We start from the raw sequence: 17,021 nt of genomic DNA, 5'->3' as shown, positions 1-17,021 counted from the left end.
TTGTTAAACCTTACTGAGTTTTTAATTAACTAGAGTCTTACTGGGCTTAGAACCTTGTCGAGTTTTAATTTGTTGAAGTATTGCTGGACTTTCTCATTAAAACCTTGCTAAGTTTTTAATCAACTAAAGCCTTGATGGGATCAGAACCTTATCAAGTCCTAATTTGCTGATGTCTTGCTAGACTTTTTCTTTGTTAAACCATGCTGGGTTTTTAATTGTTGGAGCCTTGTTGGGATCAAAACCTTGTCGAGTCCTAATTTGCTGGAGTCTTGCCAGACTTTTTATTTAAAACCTTGTTAGGTTCTTAATCAACTAAAGCCTTGCTATGCTTAGAACCTTGCCGGGGTCCTAATTTGCTGGAGTCTTGCTAGACTCTTTCTTTGTTAAACCATGTTGGGCTCAGAACCTTGCTGGGTCTTAGATGACATGCATACATCCTTACCTGGTTGGAAATATAGGACCTCCTTTCTTGCCAGATATTGCTCGATGGATGAGGTTTGTAATTTATGAGATGAGTTCTCTTAGTCTTTTTACTCTTCAGCTCATATGGGTTTTACCCACGTGGTCAATGTGTTTCATTACCTCTTTTTCACATAGCTTGGGATGTCCATCGATATCAACAAAGCATGACTAAGACTAATTCTTTTCTTAGGGACATAGAAAACAAAAGTCTTTCTTTTTCCTTGTAAACGATGATGATGAATAAATTATCTTTCAAATGTAAAAGTTTTCATTAAGTATTAATGAAAAAGGTTTAAACCTAACCTTTTGAGAAATATCTTTTTATGATGAGTGTATTTTTATTAAGAATTAGCTCAGATTAAATTGTCATGTCAGCTACAAAAGGATCAGAACCTAGTCGTTTATGTAGGAATGATGGCCATATATTAGCCTAGGGTATAGCTAATCCATATCCAACATGCATTATCATGCATAATCATATATCCATATGCATTTTTGAATTATAGAATGTGCAAGAAGGTATTCCTAACATAGGCCCTTTGCTAGAGTCTATAATACCAGGCTTCGCAAAAGAATGGAAAATGAAGAGAGGGCTCACTTTGAGGCCCACTGCAAAAAAGAGCTGGAAGATGTTAAGACTAACATAGCTTTAATGACTAGCTTACTCGAGCAACTCATGTAAATATAGTATGGGAATAGAACATCCAGTCAACAGTTAACCATGCTATCGCCGCCAATAGCTCAGGTTATCCTCGATTTATAAAACTTAGAGGAAAATCCTGCTATGAGACCACAAGGAATAACAAGCATTCTGATGACTTGCCCGATTATGCCTGCTCAAGTGCTGAGATCTAACAATAGAGGGATCCCATGAGATTGAATCCTTTGATCATCCCGAACAAGATAAGTGGGCTGCTTAAGAGGAAAGATTGAGGGCTGTTAAGGGATTTGATGTATATTACCTGGTTATAACAACTGAGATATGCTTAGTACCAAATGTAATGGTGCCCATGAAGTTTAGGGTGCCTGAGTTAGTCAAGTATATGGGACTAGAATGTCATAATATGCACTTGAGGTCATACTACAATAAAATGGCAGAAGTTATACGCAATGAGGAGTTGCTTATCCATTTCTTTCAAGACAGTTGGACCGGTTCTGCATTAAGCTGGTATATGACCTTAAATAACACAAGGGTCAAGAAATGGAGTGATCTTGTGAATGATTTCTTGCAACAATACAAGTTCAATATTGACATTGCTCTAGACCATATGAGCTTGATGGGGATGGAGAAGAGCAATAAGGAAACTGTAAGGGAGTACACTCATGAGTGGAAAAACAAAGGCAATGCATGTACAACCACCTTTGTAGGAGAAAAAGATGGTGACTCTATTCACTAATACTTTCAAGTCCCTATATTATGAGCATTTGATGGGTAGCTCCACCCAAAATTTTTATGATGTTGTTGTTGCTGCTGAGAGAATAGAACAAGGGATAAAAGCTAGTAGAATATTGAAACCTACTGAAAAGAAAAAGGTTTACTAGGAGGAAAAAGGATGCTGAAGTGAGAAATGTGGAAGAACAATATAAAGGTAAGAGGAATTACCAAACCCAAGGCTACTAGACCTCGTCTTCTTAAATATCTAGTATTAACTTTGTTAAGCCTCTTCTAGTAAACCAGCCCACTTACCCACCATAAAATCAAGTCGAAAACAATCCAAAAAGAGCCTATCAAAGAAACCAAGAACAACTCCCGCCTTTACGTGTGCCTTTAGAAGAAATGCATGCAAAATTGTTAAGCATAGGTCATGTGGCCTCTTTTCCATTTTAACCATTAAAGCCTCCCTTCCCAAATTGGTACAAACTATACCTAACATATGAGTACCATTTTGGAAACCCTGACCATAATATTGATACTTGCTTAACATTCAAAAGGAAGTTCTTACAATTACTCAATGCTGGATGGATAACCTTTAAAGATACCCCCAACATCAATTCCAACCCTTTGCCTAATCATGCTTATAGTAGTGCGGGAATAAATGTTGTGAAGTTTGGAATAAAGAAAAAAGGTTTTAAGGGTAACCATGGATAGGTTGTATAACATGTTAGAATTGAATCTTATCTTAATAAAGCCTGTCGCTACCTACAATGGGAACTATAATGCATTGCCTTATAATTATGGAAATTCTCTCAATATTGAGGATCTTACTCTTGTGTTTTAGAGATTGATGGATTAACTTGACGTGGCGGGGTTTTATACCTGAAGAACTAGAAAGGAAACAAAAATCCAAAGGCAAAGAGGTTGTATATGCCATCAAAGATATGGAAATAAACAAACTCGTGAGTGAGGAAGAAGACAATAAATTCCTAAAGCTGATGAAGAAAACCCTTGCTAGGATATTCTTGATGTCTTTTATCCTGAGTTTCGAGCCCCATTGTAATGCACTGCAAATAATGTTAAACAAGGTATATATGCCCCAAGATATAGCCTAAAAGACTATGGAGCATCTAGTCGAAAGAATCCATGCAACAAATTACCTATACTTCACTGAAGACGAGCTCGATACTGCAGGAATGGGTCATAATAAACCTTTATACATCACTGTGAGGTGAAATGATTGCACTATTGACAAAGTATTGGTGGACAACAATTCATCTTTAATTGTACTCCTAAAGTATGTGCTTAATGAAATGCCAGTTGATTCAACGTATATACTACCAAGCACCATGACAGCTGGGGCTTATGATGGTACCTCAAGGCAAGTGGTGGGGACCATTGAAATAAAGATGTTTATTGGCTTACAAGTGTTTTTAGTAACCTTGTAATTAATGGACATCCACTCATCATATAACATGTTATTAGGAAGGCCTAGGATACACATCGTTGGCATCGTGATGTCATCCTTACATTAGTGTTTGAAGTATATTGTAAATGGAACATTGGTGATGTTAAGACCAAAGAAACCTTGAAAATGGCATAGAATATGAGAGTTCCTTACATAAAACCCGAACGAAGCAAAGATAGAAATCTCCATACTTTAAAGATTGATAATACAAAATGAGTGCTAAAAAACATGATATTGAGAAAATCGATAATTTTTGAAGCTATAAGAATGACGACCAAATATTTCTTAAAGCATAAACTTCCTTTCCAGTATGATCTTATCTTTGGGAATCTTAAGAGGATAAGTTCAATAAGGTTAAAGACTTCAAATCAGAGATTTAGGCTCCACTTTAAACTTATAAAGAAAGACTATAAAAGAGATGAGAAAAAAGGCTGGCCAGGCTGAAAGGAAAGGAAAGGAATTAGAAGAGGAAGAGATTGTCATCCCCTCAATCTAGGTATCATTCCCCAAGACTACTTATGTAATGCACTCTGAAGATATGAAGGATGTCCCTATGCAAGGCTTGGCTGCTATGGGCATCACCATATTAGAACAAGATGATAGTAAGGTCAAGAGCTGTAGTGAGAAAAGAAAGGTTATGGAAGAGAAGAGTTGCTACCGCAACTAACTGTCCACACCATGGAAGAAACATTTACAAAGACTTTCGTGTGAAACCTGACAAGTGATGAAAGGTTCCAAAATTAAGTGACCCAAGAGGCTTCTATAATCTTCAAAAAGTAAATGACAATGTTATTCTAGTGTGCTTTTTATGTTTGTCTATATGTTTGTCTTTGCATTTACACCAAGTTGGCAATCTTGGCTCAAGATGTCAATATATGATTTTCATTGTAGTTGAGCCTTTCTTTTTTATTAATCAGATCATGTACTTTCAAAAATTTCCCTATCTCTTTATCTTTGCAAAATACACACTTACACTAAAACACCTTTCGCTTCCAAGAAATCTGAAAGCAGATCATCCATAAAATCACAAACAAATTACACTAAGAATAAATGGCAAAATTTTGATAAGTACACAATTTCAATGAAAAACAATGATGTAAAACAATTTGCTAGGCTAGTAGAAAAATCAGAGCGAGCTTGAAAACCGACAAAAGAAGAGTTACAGATAATTATTGTTGGTACAAGGCAAGATGAAAGAGAATTGAAAATAGAGACTCTAATCACTGCTAGTAAAAGGGTAAACCTGATCTCATTGCTACACGAGTATGTCAATGTGTTTGCTCAGTCCTACGGAGATATATCTAGTTTAGATACCAATATTATAGTACAGAAGGTGCCATTAAATGAAGAAAGTATACCTATGAAGAGAAACTACGAAGAACTCGTTCAGATATGGTGCTTAAGGTGAAAGCTGAGATAGAAAAGCAATGTGATGCTGGTTGTTTGGAGTTAGTTGGGTACCCATAATAGGTATTTAACGTAGTAGTAGTTCCCAAGAAAGGCAAAAAATCAGAGTATATGTATAATACAAGGATTTAAATAAAGTAAGCTCGAAACACAACTTCCATTTGTCACACATTGATATCCTGATTGATAATGCGGCGTGAAGCTCACTCCTTCATGGATGGTTTCTCTAGGTACAACCAAATCAAAATGGCCAATGAAAATAAAAAGAAGACAACCTTCGTTACTCTATGAGGAACCTTTTGCTACAAAGTGATGTCATTCGAACTGAAAAACATTTGGGCCACTTATCAAAAGGCAATGATAACTCTGTTCCATGACATAATGCATAAAAAAATTAAAGTGTATATGGATGACATGATTGTTAAATCCAAAAGGGGAGAAAACCATTATCAGAATCTGAGAAAGCTGTTTGAAAGGTTGAGAAGATATCGGTTAAAGCTGAACCCTATAAAATGTTTATTCGAGGTGAAATCTAGAAAGCTACTAGGATTTATGGTGAGTAGCCAAGGTATTGAAGTCGACCCTGATAAAGTAAAAACAATTCAGGCCATGCCAGCTCCTAAAATAGAAAAAAAAAGTTAGAGGGTTCTTGGGTTGTTTGAATTACAATGCTCAGTTAATATTTCAAATTACAGCAACTTGTAAGTCAATCTTCCGACTCCTTCGAAAGAAAAACCTCTGGATATGGAACGAGGAATGCCAAGAAAATTTTGATAAAATTATCCAGTAATTACAAAATCCATCTTTGTTGGTGCTTCTTGTTCAAGATAAACTGTTAATTTTATATTTGACAACAACCAAAAAAGCAATGGGATGTGTACAAGGGCAACATGATGAGTCTGATAGAAAAGAGAGCAATATATTATCTGAGTAAGAAGTTCATAGATTGTGAGTCCAGATATACAATGGTAGAAAAGCTTTGTTGTGCACTTTTGTGGGATGCAAAATGACTTTGACAGTACATATTGTATTACACTACATGGCTGATTTCAAAACTAGATCATCTTAGATATAGCAAGATGGCAAATGTTATTGGCTGAATATGACATAATATACATGACAAGTAAAGTCGTGAAAGAAAGTGTTATTGTTGGTCATTCGACAGACAATGCAATTGAAGATTATAAGCCTTTAAATTTTAATTTCCAGATGAAGATGTGCTGGTAGTAGAAAAAGAAGAACCAGATTGGTGGACAATGTATTTTGACGAAGCAGTAAATGTATATGACAATGGGACAAGAGTAGTGATAATTTCTCCTAACAGAAAGAAATACTTTGTTTTGATTAGAATGCAGTTTGAGTGCACCAATAATATAGCTGAGAATGAAGCTTACATCCTCAGATTAGAAGCTGCATTAGAATTGAAGATAATAATATGGAGACTCAATGCTAATAATCTGTCAAGTGAAAGGAGAATGACAAATAAAAGATGAGAAGTTGAGGTCATATTAAAAATATTTGTCCAAACTAGTAAAAGAATTTGACGAGATAAAATTAACTCATATAGGAAGAGACAAAAACCAAATTGTTTATGTTTTGGCTATTTTAGCTTTCATGGCCAAAATTGATTATGGGAACAGAGTGCAACCCATAAGTACTGAAGTTAGAGACTCTCTGGCTCCCTATTGCTTAGTCAAAGGAGAAGTGGATGGTAATTCGTGGTATTATGATATCAAATAGTTTATCCAACACTAGAAGTATCCCACGGGAACATCCAATACATATATGAAAACCCTGCGAAGGTTAGCCATGTACTATGAACTCAATGTAGAAGTGTTATACAAGAGTTCATCCGATGGAACATTGTTGAGATGTTTGGATGGGATAAAAGTAAAATAAGCGCTCCAAGAAGTTTATAAATGGATTTGTGCAACTCATGCTAGTGGACATATGATGGCTAGGGAAATAAAAAGATCCAGGTATTTCTGAATAACTGTGGAAAAGGATTGCATAGAATATATCAAGTGTACAATGATAAGATAAATAAGCCTCAGGTATATCAATGGCCATTTGCAATATGGAGAATCAATGTAATTGGTCCTGTCAATCCAAAAGCCAGCAACGGACATCAGTTTATCTTAGTGGCTATTGACTACTTCACAAAATAGGTGGAAGCAAGTTCATATGTTTATGTAACCTATAAGGTAGTGAAGAGATTCATTAAACAAAATTTAATTTGTCGATATGGAGCACCTGAAAAAATAGTGACTGATAATGCTAAGAACTTCAATGGAAGAACGATAATAGAGCTTTGCACAAAATAGAAAATCGAGTACTCAAATTCATCTTCATATAGGCCAAAGATAAATAATGTTGTAAAAGCTGCCAATAAGAATATTAAGAAGATTATGTAGAAGATGGTAGTCACGTACAAGGATTGGTATAAAATGCTCCTTTTTTCTCTACATGTATATCGCACTACAATAAGAGTGTCTACATGAGCTACACTTTATTCCTTTGTTTACGGGATGGAAGCAATAATGTTACTAAAATCAGAAATCTCTTCTCTAAAGGTATTGATGGAATCAAAACTTGAGGAAGCTAATTGGGTCAAAATGAGATATAAGCAGTTAAACCTAATAAGTGAAAAGAGGTTACTGCAAATTGTTATCACCAATTATATCAACAAAGAATGGCTAAAATATATGACAAGAAAGTCAAACCTAGAGTATTTCAGGAAGGAGATCTAGTATTGAGAAAGATCTTACCTCTACCCGGAGAAGATTAGACTAAATAGGCACCCAACTAAGAAGGCTCATATGTAGTGAAGAAAACATTCTCTAGAGGAGCTCTGTTATTAACAAGAGTGGATGGAGACGACTTGCTGAGGCTTGTGAGCTCTAACTCTGCAAAGAAATACTATGCGTAGTGTACTCATCTTTTTGAAATCAATAAAGTTTGGTTATTCATTCTCGTTACATCTTGTGTATTTTGCAAATGATCCCAAAAGCTAAAAAAAAAAACATTTTAAAAAAATCATTCTCTTTTAAAAAAAGGATTTTGAAGATTTGACTTTGGATAACGATTTCAAGAAAAATCAATGATTTGTCAAGGGCACCTATTCACTTGGCAACTCTCTAGGAGATGACTAAATACCTAGAAACTTAAATGGATGACCCAACCATCAAAATGTTTTGTGCAAAAGCTACATGGAACAAAGATGATGAAGTTTTCATGAGTCATGGACTTGTAAAACAAATCTATACAAATTATTGCGGTAATGAGGTCAAAATTTATCAATCTTGACCAATCTTGCTTAAAATGAGGAAAGACCATTTTTGATATCCCTATAGATGAATATGTCCCTTACAGTTCCAATTTGAGTTGAAGTGAAATTTCTTCCTTTGTAAGATAACTCTGGCTAGGATCACACCCCATACTCGGGGCAAGTATTAGAAAATAATGAGAATAAAGGTATTTGAAAATGTCCACTAATGATGAGAAAGTAGTCAAAAAGCCCAAAAAAAGTAGAATACATGTGAACAAAATCCACGAGATCTTAATTAAGGCCGCAAAATAGGATAGCCCAACAAAAAAAGGGGGGCATTGCGAAATGAAAAGACACACGTGTATCTAAAAAACAAGCAAAAGCTTCTCCTGCAGCTTCGACGAACAAAGAAAAGAAAAATCATTGAGGAAGTTGCAAATGGAATAAAAAAGGGTATTGGTATCTTAATATGAAAAGATAAAGAGATTTTAGGAAAGAAAAGCCAATTAGGTGTTTGATCAAAGGTTTAGAGTGAAAAGAAAAACCTGGAAAGATCCTTTGTCTCGACTTCTAAAAGCAAAGGTCTTTGATAGCATAGCATATACTGGAAGAATAGTAAAAGAGGATGAAAGGGCATAAAACTCGTAAAAATCCTTCAACACCATTTGGGCTTGTGAACTCCTTTTCTTCGGTAGCCATAAAACTCAACCTTTATTACGTGCCTTGAAAAGTCCATTCTAATTAAGCGAGCGGGAAAGATTGATAAAAATCCTCAAACACCATTTGTCTTTGTTCACATTGAAAAAATCAAAACATAAGACTTCAAATAAGTATTTGATCTTTTTTCAAACACAATGCACAATAGGCCATCTCCTAAACCAATCGCCATGATAAAATATCTTTCTTCAAAGACTAATACAAATTATGAGTGTTGCATGAATGTTGTTATTTGACATGTTATTGAAAAATCTTAGGATTTTGAAAAGTCAAAGTAAATCTTTTGAAATCTTTAGTAGGGAAAATACCCTAAAATGAAAACCAAAGTGTGTGTCACAAGTATTTGAAAAAAGCACACAAAAAACAACATTGTCATAAGAGAAAGTTTTAATTCATTCCCGATTAGAAAAAGGTGATAGCATTCATCACGACCTAAATACTCACAAAATAAAAGGTCTACAAAGGCAGCTCGACACTCAAGATTTGAAAGTAACTCGCACGGACTTGCTTAAGTAAACTAGGAGGGTGAGTCAACAAAGGGGACCACCTTAGAAATAATAACCCTTAGCAATAAAAAAAAGAGATTATGAAGAAAAGGGGGGCCTATATTTTGAAAGGCATGCATTGCATATGGTTTAACCTCAACTTTGAAATAGTGTTGGCGTATGATTCAACAATCAAGAGGAAAAATGAAGAAATTTTCACGGGTGAACGGAAGATGAGAAATGACAAAGACATCTCATCCATAGGGTGTGGATAATTAAAGCCATAAGACAAGGCACCCGTTTTAAGAGTTTACCTTTGGAGAGTATTTTGTTTCGAATTTTAGAAGGATCCAATGTAGATCCTAATATTTGGAATTTGAAAAGGGAAGGTCACCTGTGAAAATAGGCTATTTTTTTTTAATTTCAAAATAGACAAGTCATCCGTGAAAATAAACCAATTTCAAGGAAGTATGGAGGCTTGCTGAAATTCTTTTTGGGTTTTGAAAAAGGGCAAGTCACCAGTAAAAATAGGCCAATTTTTTAATTTCAAAATGGGCAAGTCACCCATGAAAATAGACTAATTTCAGGGAAGCATGGAGGCTTGTTGAAATTCTTTTTTAGAATTTGAAAAAAGGCAGGTCGCCTGTGAAAATAGACCAATTTTTTGAATTTTAAAATGAGTAGGTCGCCCGTGAAAATAGATGAATTTCAGGGAAGCATAAAGGCTTGTTGAAATTATTTTTAGAATTTGAAAAAATGGTAAGCCGCCCATAAAAATAGGCTAATTTTTTTAATTTGAAAAAGGATAGGTCGCTTGTGAAAATATACCAATTTTAGAAAAGTATAGAGGCTTACTGAAATTCTTTTTGGAATTCGAAAAAGAATAGCTCGCTAATGAAAATAGGCCTATTTTTTAGTTTCATAAGGGGTAGGTCGCTCGTGAAAATATAGCAATTTTGGAATTTTAAAAAGGGTAGGTCATCCATGCTAATGAGACCATTTTCTTTTAAAAAACAAAGTTCTTGGAATTTCAATATGGGTGGATCACCTAGTAAGTTTGACAAACACTTTTTCTTTACAAGCTCATTATGCAAAATCTTGATGAGATTTTGCTTCGTAAGCATTGTAAAAAGAGGGCATCTATTATTACCCATTTTTTACCCTATAAAAAATCAAAAAAGAAAAAAAATAGAAAAAAGAATCCACAAAATATGAGGATCTACATGAAAAAAGCCTAGAAGGTTGCCAAAGTTGGTGGTAAAAGATAAAAATAACAAGTGGAAAAGTTGGAGGACCAAAATGTATAAGATTGATAAAATTAACAACCTAATTTTGATTGACAAAGGGCCCATTTAGTGAAAATATTTTTATTTGGTGTAAAGAAATATAAATTTGGATAAGTAAGGACTTAATGAGAATTTTGAAAGGCATAATTTTGAGGACTTATTTGTAAGAAAAAAATGATATTTGAAGGGCAATTAGGGGTCTAAGTGCACAAATCAGAAACTAAGGACCAACATGAGAATTTCGCTAAACTTTGGGGCTGATGATTGAGTTTGGTAGGGCTGTATGAAATTAAGAGTTTGAGAGGCAAGTACGAGTGCAATTAAAAGTAATTGGAAGAATATGGACTAAAATGAAATATGTCACATCCCATATTAAAAACCCTAATTTCTAAGGCTTAACTTAGATGACGGGTCGTTCAACTACTATTTAGCTTCTTCTTCGATAGTTTTGGCTGATCGAGTAAGCATTTTCAGGCGAATGAATGTAGCGTTTCCGACCACCTATGAGGCTATAAGCACTACCGTTCAACTAATAAACACCTCCTCTACAAAGATTAGCTACTCTCATCAAACGCTTGCATCCTATTTCTTCAATGAACTCAATAATGTTTTGTCCCCGATTAGTTATTACTGCATTTTCAAATTTTAGGTTGATTGGGTTAGCTCTTAAACGAATAAATATAGAGCTACAGACTTTCAAATTGAGTAAGGTTGGATCTAAATAAATAGTGTGCACCCTTTTTAACTAGATCAGAAGGTCTTCAACGATGATGACATTAAAGTTGCTCCAGCGAAGCCTCGAAAGTGGTTAACTCAGTCATCAATGGTTGTGATACCTATTTCCAAAACCAATAATTTTTTTTTATGTGTTTACACTTCAAGCCTTCTCATTGGGTTCTTATTAAAGGTTGGCCATGTTTCCCTCAAGATCAAAAGGCCAAAAACAAGCTCTTCAATCTCCAAGTTTGGTAAAACCACCAAAACCTCCAAAAACCAAGTTTGTTGCAAAACTACCATTGCAAAACCAGTGTAGGTACATAACTCACAACCATAAAACGTGCTTCAAAAACTTTTTATTTTGATCAGAGGGCTAAACATTGATCAATCTATATTTGAACCCATCAAAAACCCTGGCAACCTTATAAATACCCCCTGAAAAATCATTCCAAAAAGGAGAAAAAAGGGAGAAAAGGTTGATAAAGGAATTTTAAGTATGAAGGTTTAAGATCCTAATACAATGATTTCTTAAGCTTTGAAAGGGCGTTAAGCTTATTGAAGCAATACTCTAAGCTTAAAGGTATACATTCTAACCTAAAAATAGGCATGAAGATGAGATGTTTACAAGCATGAAGATGAGATTTAAAATGCTTGGCAAGTTGTGTTGTGGTTGCCCCTTTTGTTACTATGATAGCTTGATTCTATTTTTTGAAGTCTTTTTTATGTTTTGGATGTAATAAAAGTCTTCTATATAAGTTGTTTTTTTATATATAAAATAATATTGTTTTAATTTAACTTAAGCAATGTATATTGAAGAATTGATATTTATCCCGGATTTGCTAGGTCTGTTCATGACCAAAATGAGCCTAGAAAAACCAATTTTTAAACCATATTGCATGAACATGTTGGGTAAGTTGATAGTTTTTAGATTTGGAACATCTTGCATAATCTGGATTATTTGATGTTGTTTGTTGGTTTTTTTGATTCAAATATGCTTGGTTATGGTAATGTGGTTTGTTAAAACTAAGAAAGCATGTTTTAAAGGCCTAAAATGCCAGTTCTGAGTTTGATAATGGCTGGTTCCATATCTTGGCATCTTATGGGTTCTATGGTAGTGTTCTTCGTGTTCTTGGAAAAAATTATTACCTTACCCCCATGATTTGGACCAATTTTGGTCCAATTCTTTAAACAAAACCCATTAAAGTGACTATTAGTCTATAATCTAGGGTTTATTTACATCAATAACATGTTTTTAATAGGTTTTAATCCTAGGGTTTTGGGATGGAACCGAAACCCATTTTGATAAAATCATGGTTTTTAAGTGATAATTGAAGTGTATGAATGCTAGATTATTGATCATTGCATGATTTTCAATATGTTCATGTCCTTGGTTTGTCCATATATGTTCTGATTTGAAATCTATGTTGTTGGGTTCATGTTAAATATTCTTCGGTGTTCTTTATGTTCTTCGTTTTTCTAAGCTCTGATCCGTTTTGATAAAATATTTTTTTATTTTTTCTATTTTTTTAAGTATGATTTTGTTTTGGATTCTGGTATAGGTTTTGGTTTGTTTTTTAGGTCAAACTAGTTGACTTTGGTTCGGTTTATGGTCAAACCAAAAGTTTCAGGTCAACCTGGTTGGGTCAAAGGTTAAGATCCTGTTTGGTTAAAAAACAATTTGCTAAAGGTTTTCTTGGGCTTAAAGGTGTGTTTGGCAAACACCCTCTAAACCTATTTTAACAGTTTTGATTTTAAGGAAAAATGAGTTTTTGCCAAATATGGCCTAAAACAAATGATTTTGCTTGTTGCATGCAACCTATTCCATATAAAAAATGAGAGAAATTTTTTTTAGCATTGTTTTAAAATTTGTTTTTGCATTTTTTTTTGGAATTTACAATAAGTTTGTAAAAAATCTTAAGGATTTGGCCAAGATTTTAATAACCTTTATTTTGTTTCTCTGAGAATTAATGGTCAAAATTTTGGTATAAATATTGTACCTATAAGTAGGCTGGTATTTAAATATTAAAAGTTGACTAAAAAATTCTTAGAATTATTTTTAATATTCACTAATTTTAATTGGAAGCATTTTTCACCACAATATACAAGTTGTGGAAAACACTTTCACCTTCTAAGATAGGTGAACCTTGTCAAGGCACCTACATGGATTCTTCTTATAAGAATTTATCTTGGCATATGTGCCCATAAGTAATTTAAAATGCCAGATTTATTCATGAGCATAAATCTTTGTTTTGAGTCATAAATAGACCACTAGTTAGGAATCTATCAACACCTGTAAACCTCATCGAGGCCACACAATGCAGCTTACCTCAGGTAATGTGTGTTAAGGGTGCTAATACCTTTCCTAGCCATAATTAGTCCCAGTTCTGGAATTTCAAATAAAACCAGTCCACCCGGGTCTCCTAATGACCCTAAACCAAATAATTAGGTGGTGACTCATTAACCCTGACTTCCTGCCACATCGTGGGCGCACGTGCGACGATAGTGGAGTATGAGAAGTGGTTCCAAGACCTCTTTATATTTGCTTCCACCACGATGCCTGCAAAGTGGAATAGGATCAATAGGCTGAGGGATGGTTTTAGATAGGAACTCAAGAAAGGATTAGTTACTTTTCAATATAAGATAATAAAGGAATTGGTTGAGGTAGCTCAATCGTTAGAAGCTGTGATTGGAGAGGAATATAAGAGGGATGTGCATAGTGTTTCAATGAGGTTTGGAAAGAGGAAAGACATGGAATTTTCAATAGGGAAGCTGTTTTTTTTTTAAAAGGAAAAAATGTCAATAAACTGGTCAATTTCGGCCAAACAAGGTGAGCTTTACTGCTAGTAGATTTTCAGGGAGATTTTCACAAGCTAGTGAAGGAGGTTCATGAGGAGGGCCTGCATACCCAAGAGTCAACTCCATTAGAGACTATGTAGGGTAAAAGGTGTCTTTTTTTTCTCTATATGAGAATTATAATCAAAAGCATCTGGGAGATTGTTTTGTTATTATGGGTTGATATTACATTTGTAGGTAGGAAAGGCATAAGTGGAAGGAATGTGAGTATCTGAAAATAGGTTGTTATCTATCTAAAATGGAAAAGACCTATGAGTGTGGCAGAGATCCATAGTTTTATAAGGTTAGTAGGGTATTATCGGAGATTTATAGAAGGATTCTCTACCATCGCTTCACCTTTAACTCATTTGATATGAAATGAAGTGAAGTTTATTTGGACAAAAGAATATAAGGAAAGCTTTCAAGAGCTAAAATGAGACTCACGTCCACCCTAGTATTAACGTTTCCTTCAGGAAGTGAAGGGTTTATAGTATATAGTGATGCTTCATGGAAAGGTCTTGGTTATGTGTTAATGCAACATGACAAGGTAATTGCGTATGATTTAAGGCAATTGAAAACCCATTAGGTGAATTACCCTATGCACGATCTAGAACTGGCATTAGTGGTGTTTGTTTTGTGTAATTGGAGGTACTATTTGTATGGAACTTCCATACAAATCTTTACTGATCATAAAAGTCTAAAATATTTAATGTTGCTGAAAGAATTAAATATGCGATAGAGGCTTTGGGTATAGTTAATTAAAGATTATGACTGCATCATTGATTATCATCTTGGAAAAGCCAATGTGGTTGCGGATGCATTGAGCAAAAAAAATAGCATGGTGACTAAGGAGTTAGATACTTCGAGAAAAAAGGAGTTAAAGGAGATAAGAGAAATATGTGAGCGGTTGGATGTATGTTTTGAAGGAGTAATATTAGCACAAATAAAGCTACAATCAATGTTTCAGGAAAAGGTGTTGGAGGCACAATTAGGAGATGCATAAATAGAAAAAGTGAGGAAAAAAGTGCACTTTATGGTGGAAACGCCCTTCCAAGTATTAACAGATGGGTTAGTAGTTAAGGATAAACAAGTCTATGTACCTAACAATGAAGTTTTAAAGGATGAAGTATTTTAAGAAGCTCATAGATCCAAACTTTCAATACATCTTAGTAGCATAAAGATGTATAGAGATTTAAAAGAATACTATCGATAGCCTCAGGTGAAGAGAGATGTGGCCGAATGGGTTGCAAAATGTGTCATTTGTCAGCAAGTGAAGAATGAACACAAGAGTTCTGCAGGGGAACTGCAACCGCTTCCCATTCCAGAACAGAAGCAGGAAAACATAAACATGGAATTTGTTTCAGGATTTTGTTCCACCTCGTGTCATTAGCTACTAGTCTATTGGATAGTTAATTCAATTTCAAGTAAATATTGATATTAATGATTATCATTAATATCATTAGTCTCTCATACCGAGAACGACTAATTATAAAACCTGACTTTAAAAAAAAAATCAAACGGTTTCCTTAAGGGAGGTTAAATATATGTATAGAAAGGAAAGGTTGATGGAGAAGAGGAACCTACTCTGTAAGTCTTCTCTATTTCAAAAGAAAACAAAAACAAAAAATGAGAGAGAAAGAGAAAGAGAGAGAGATTCCAAATTGTAGGTGAGGGAGAGAAAGTTTGATTGAAGAGATAGTTTTGAATGAAGAAGAAAGAATAAAAGTCATGGCTAGGAAGAAAAGAAATAGGGATAAGAAGAATGATTAGTAGGAGCAATAATTAAAAGGTTCTATCACTTCAAGAATCTTAGGTAAGTGCTTTAAACAATGATGTTATGAATAATTATGTGATTCTTGAACAAAAAGAAGAAAACCCCAAAATTTGTGAAATTAGGGTTCATATAGAAATTGAGGGAAATTATTAATTCTTAAAAAAAGTTGACATAGAATGATGATTATAAGTTTTTTATGATAGAGATTTTCATAAATTGAAAAATAAAACCCTAGGAAATCATAACCCCTAGGTTTGACCAACCTTAGGTTTCATGGGGGATGATGTTCTTATATTAAATCATGTGAATTTAGGCTTACCAACATTATGTAATGAATTAAAATGGGGTTTTGTATGCTAATTTTTAGAAAGATGAGAAAAACCCCAAATCTTGAATTTTAGGGTTTATGCAAGATTTGGAAAAATTATTAGTCCTTTGAAATTGAATAAATAATTGAGTTTGGAATGTGTAAAAACAGTGAAAGAAACAAGAAAATTGAAGAAAATCCTAGAGAAACAAGGATTCCTAAGTTCGACCAAGGGAAGAAAATTATAGGGAGGGGTTCTTATTAATTCTTGTTTGTAATTAGGGATTTTGACATATTAAGAAATTAAGGAAATTAAGTTAATACATGAAGAAGTGTGGAAAGAATGAGTTTCTTGAATTCTTGAAAGATTCTAGTATTAAAAATTTAGGGAACATCATGTTTACTTAAGGAATGAAAGTATAGACATGTTTAGGACTAAAATTATGGGTATTGGTGATGTAAGAGGAAAAAAAACCTTAAGGGGGTTTTGGCCACCATGGGAAAGGTGAGACCTATAGTTTACAGTGAGTGTTTAATTCATTGTGATTGAACAAGATGAAAGAACTCTTGCAATTGTGGAAGATAAATGATTGTATTAAAGTAATTTAGGGATTGATTCGTACTATAATATTTGAAGGGGTGTAAGGGCTATTATTGATGAGTGTTAACATGTAAACTATGATGTGTTGAATACCCCCATAAAGGTGCAATAGGGGTTGCTATAACAACCTTAGAATTTAAAAGGCAAAAATTAGGTATTAGAGGTATTTACTTTTGAGAGACTTTGGGCCTGTTGTAATAGACCTGAAAGTTAGTGTATAGGGGACTAATTAACCCTCTAAAATTATAAAGAAAGGGGGGTTGTGGAGTGACAACCTTAGGTGCAAAGTTGTTTAGGGATTTAAAGTGTCTCTAAAAGACAA

Source organism: Populus trichocarpa, chromosome 16 (assembly GCF_000002775.5).
Source record: "Populus trichocarpa isolate Nisqually-1 chromosome 16, P.trichocarpa_v4.1, whole genome shotgun sequence".
Lineage (NCBI taxonomy): Eukaryota > Viridiplantae > Streptophyta > Magnoliopsida > Malpighiales > Salicaceae > Populus > Populus trichocarpa.
The sequence above is the reverse complement of the archived record's forward strand: the minus strand, read 5'-3'. Positions refer to the sequence as shown.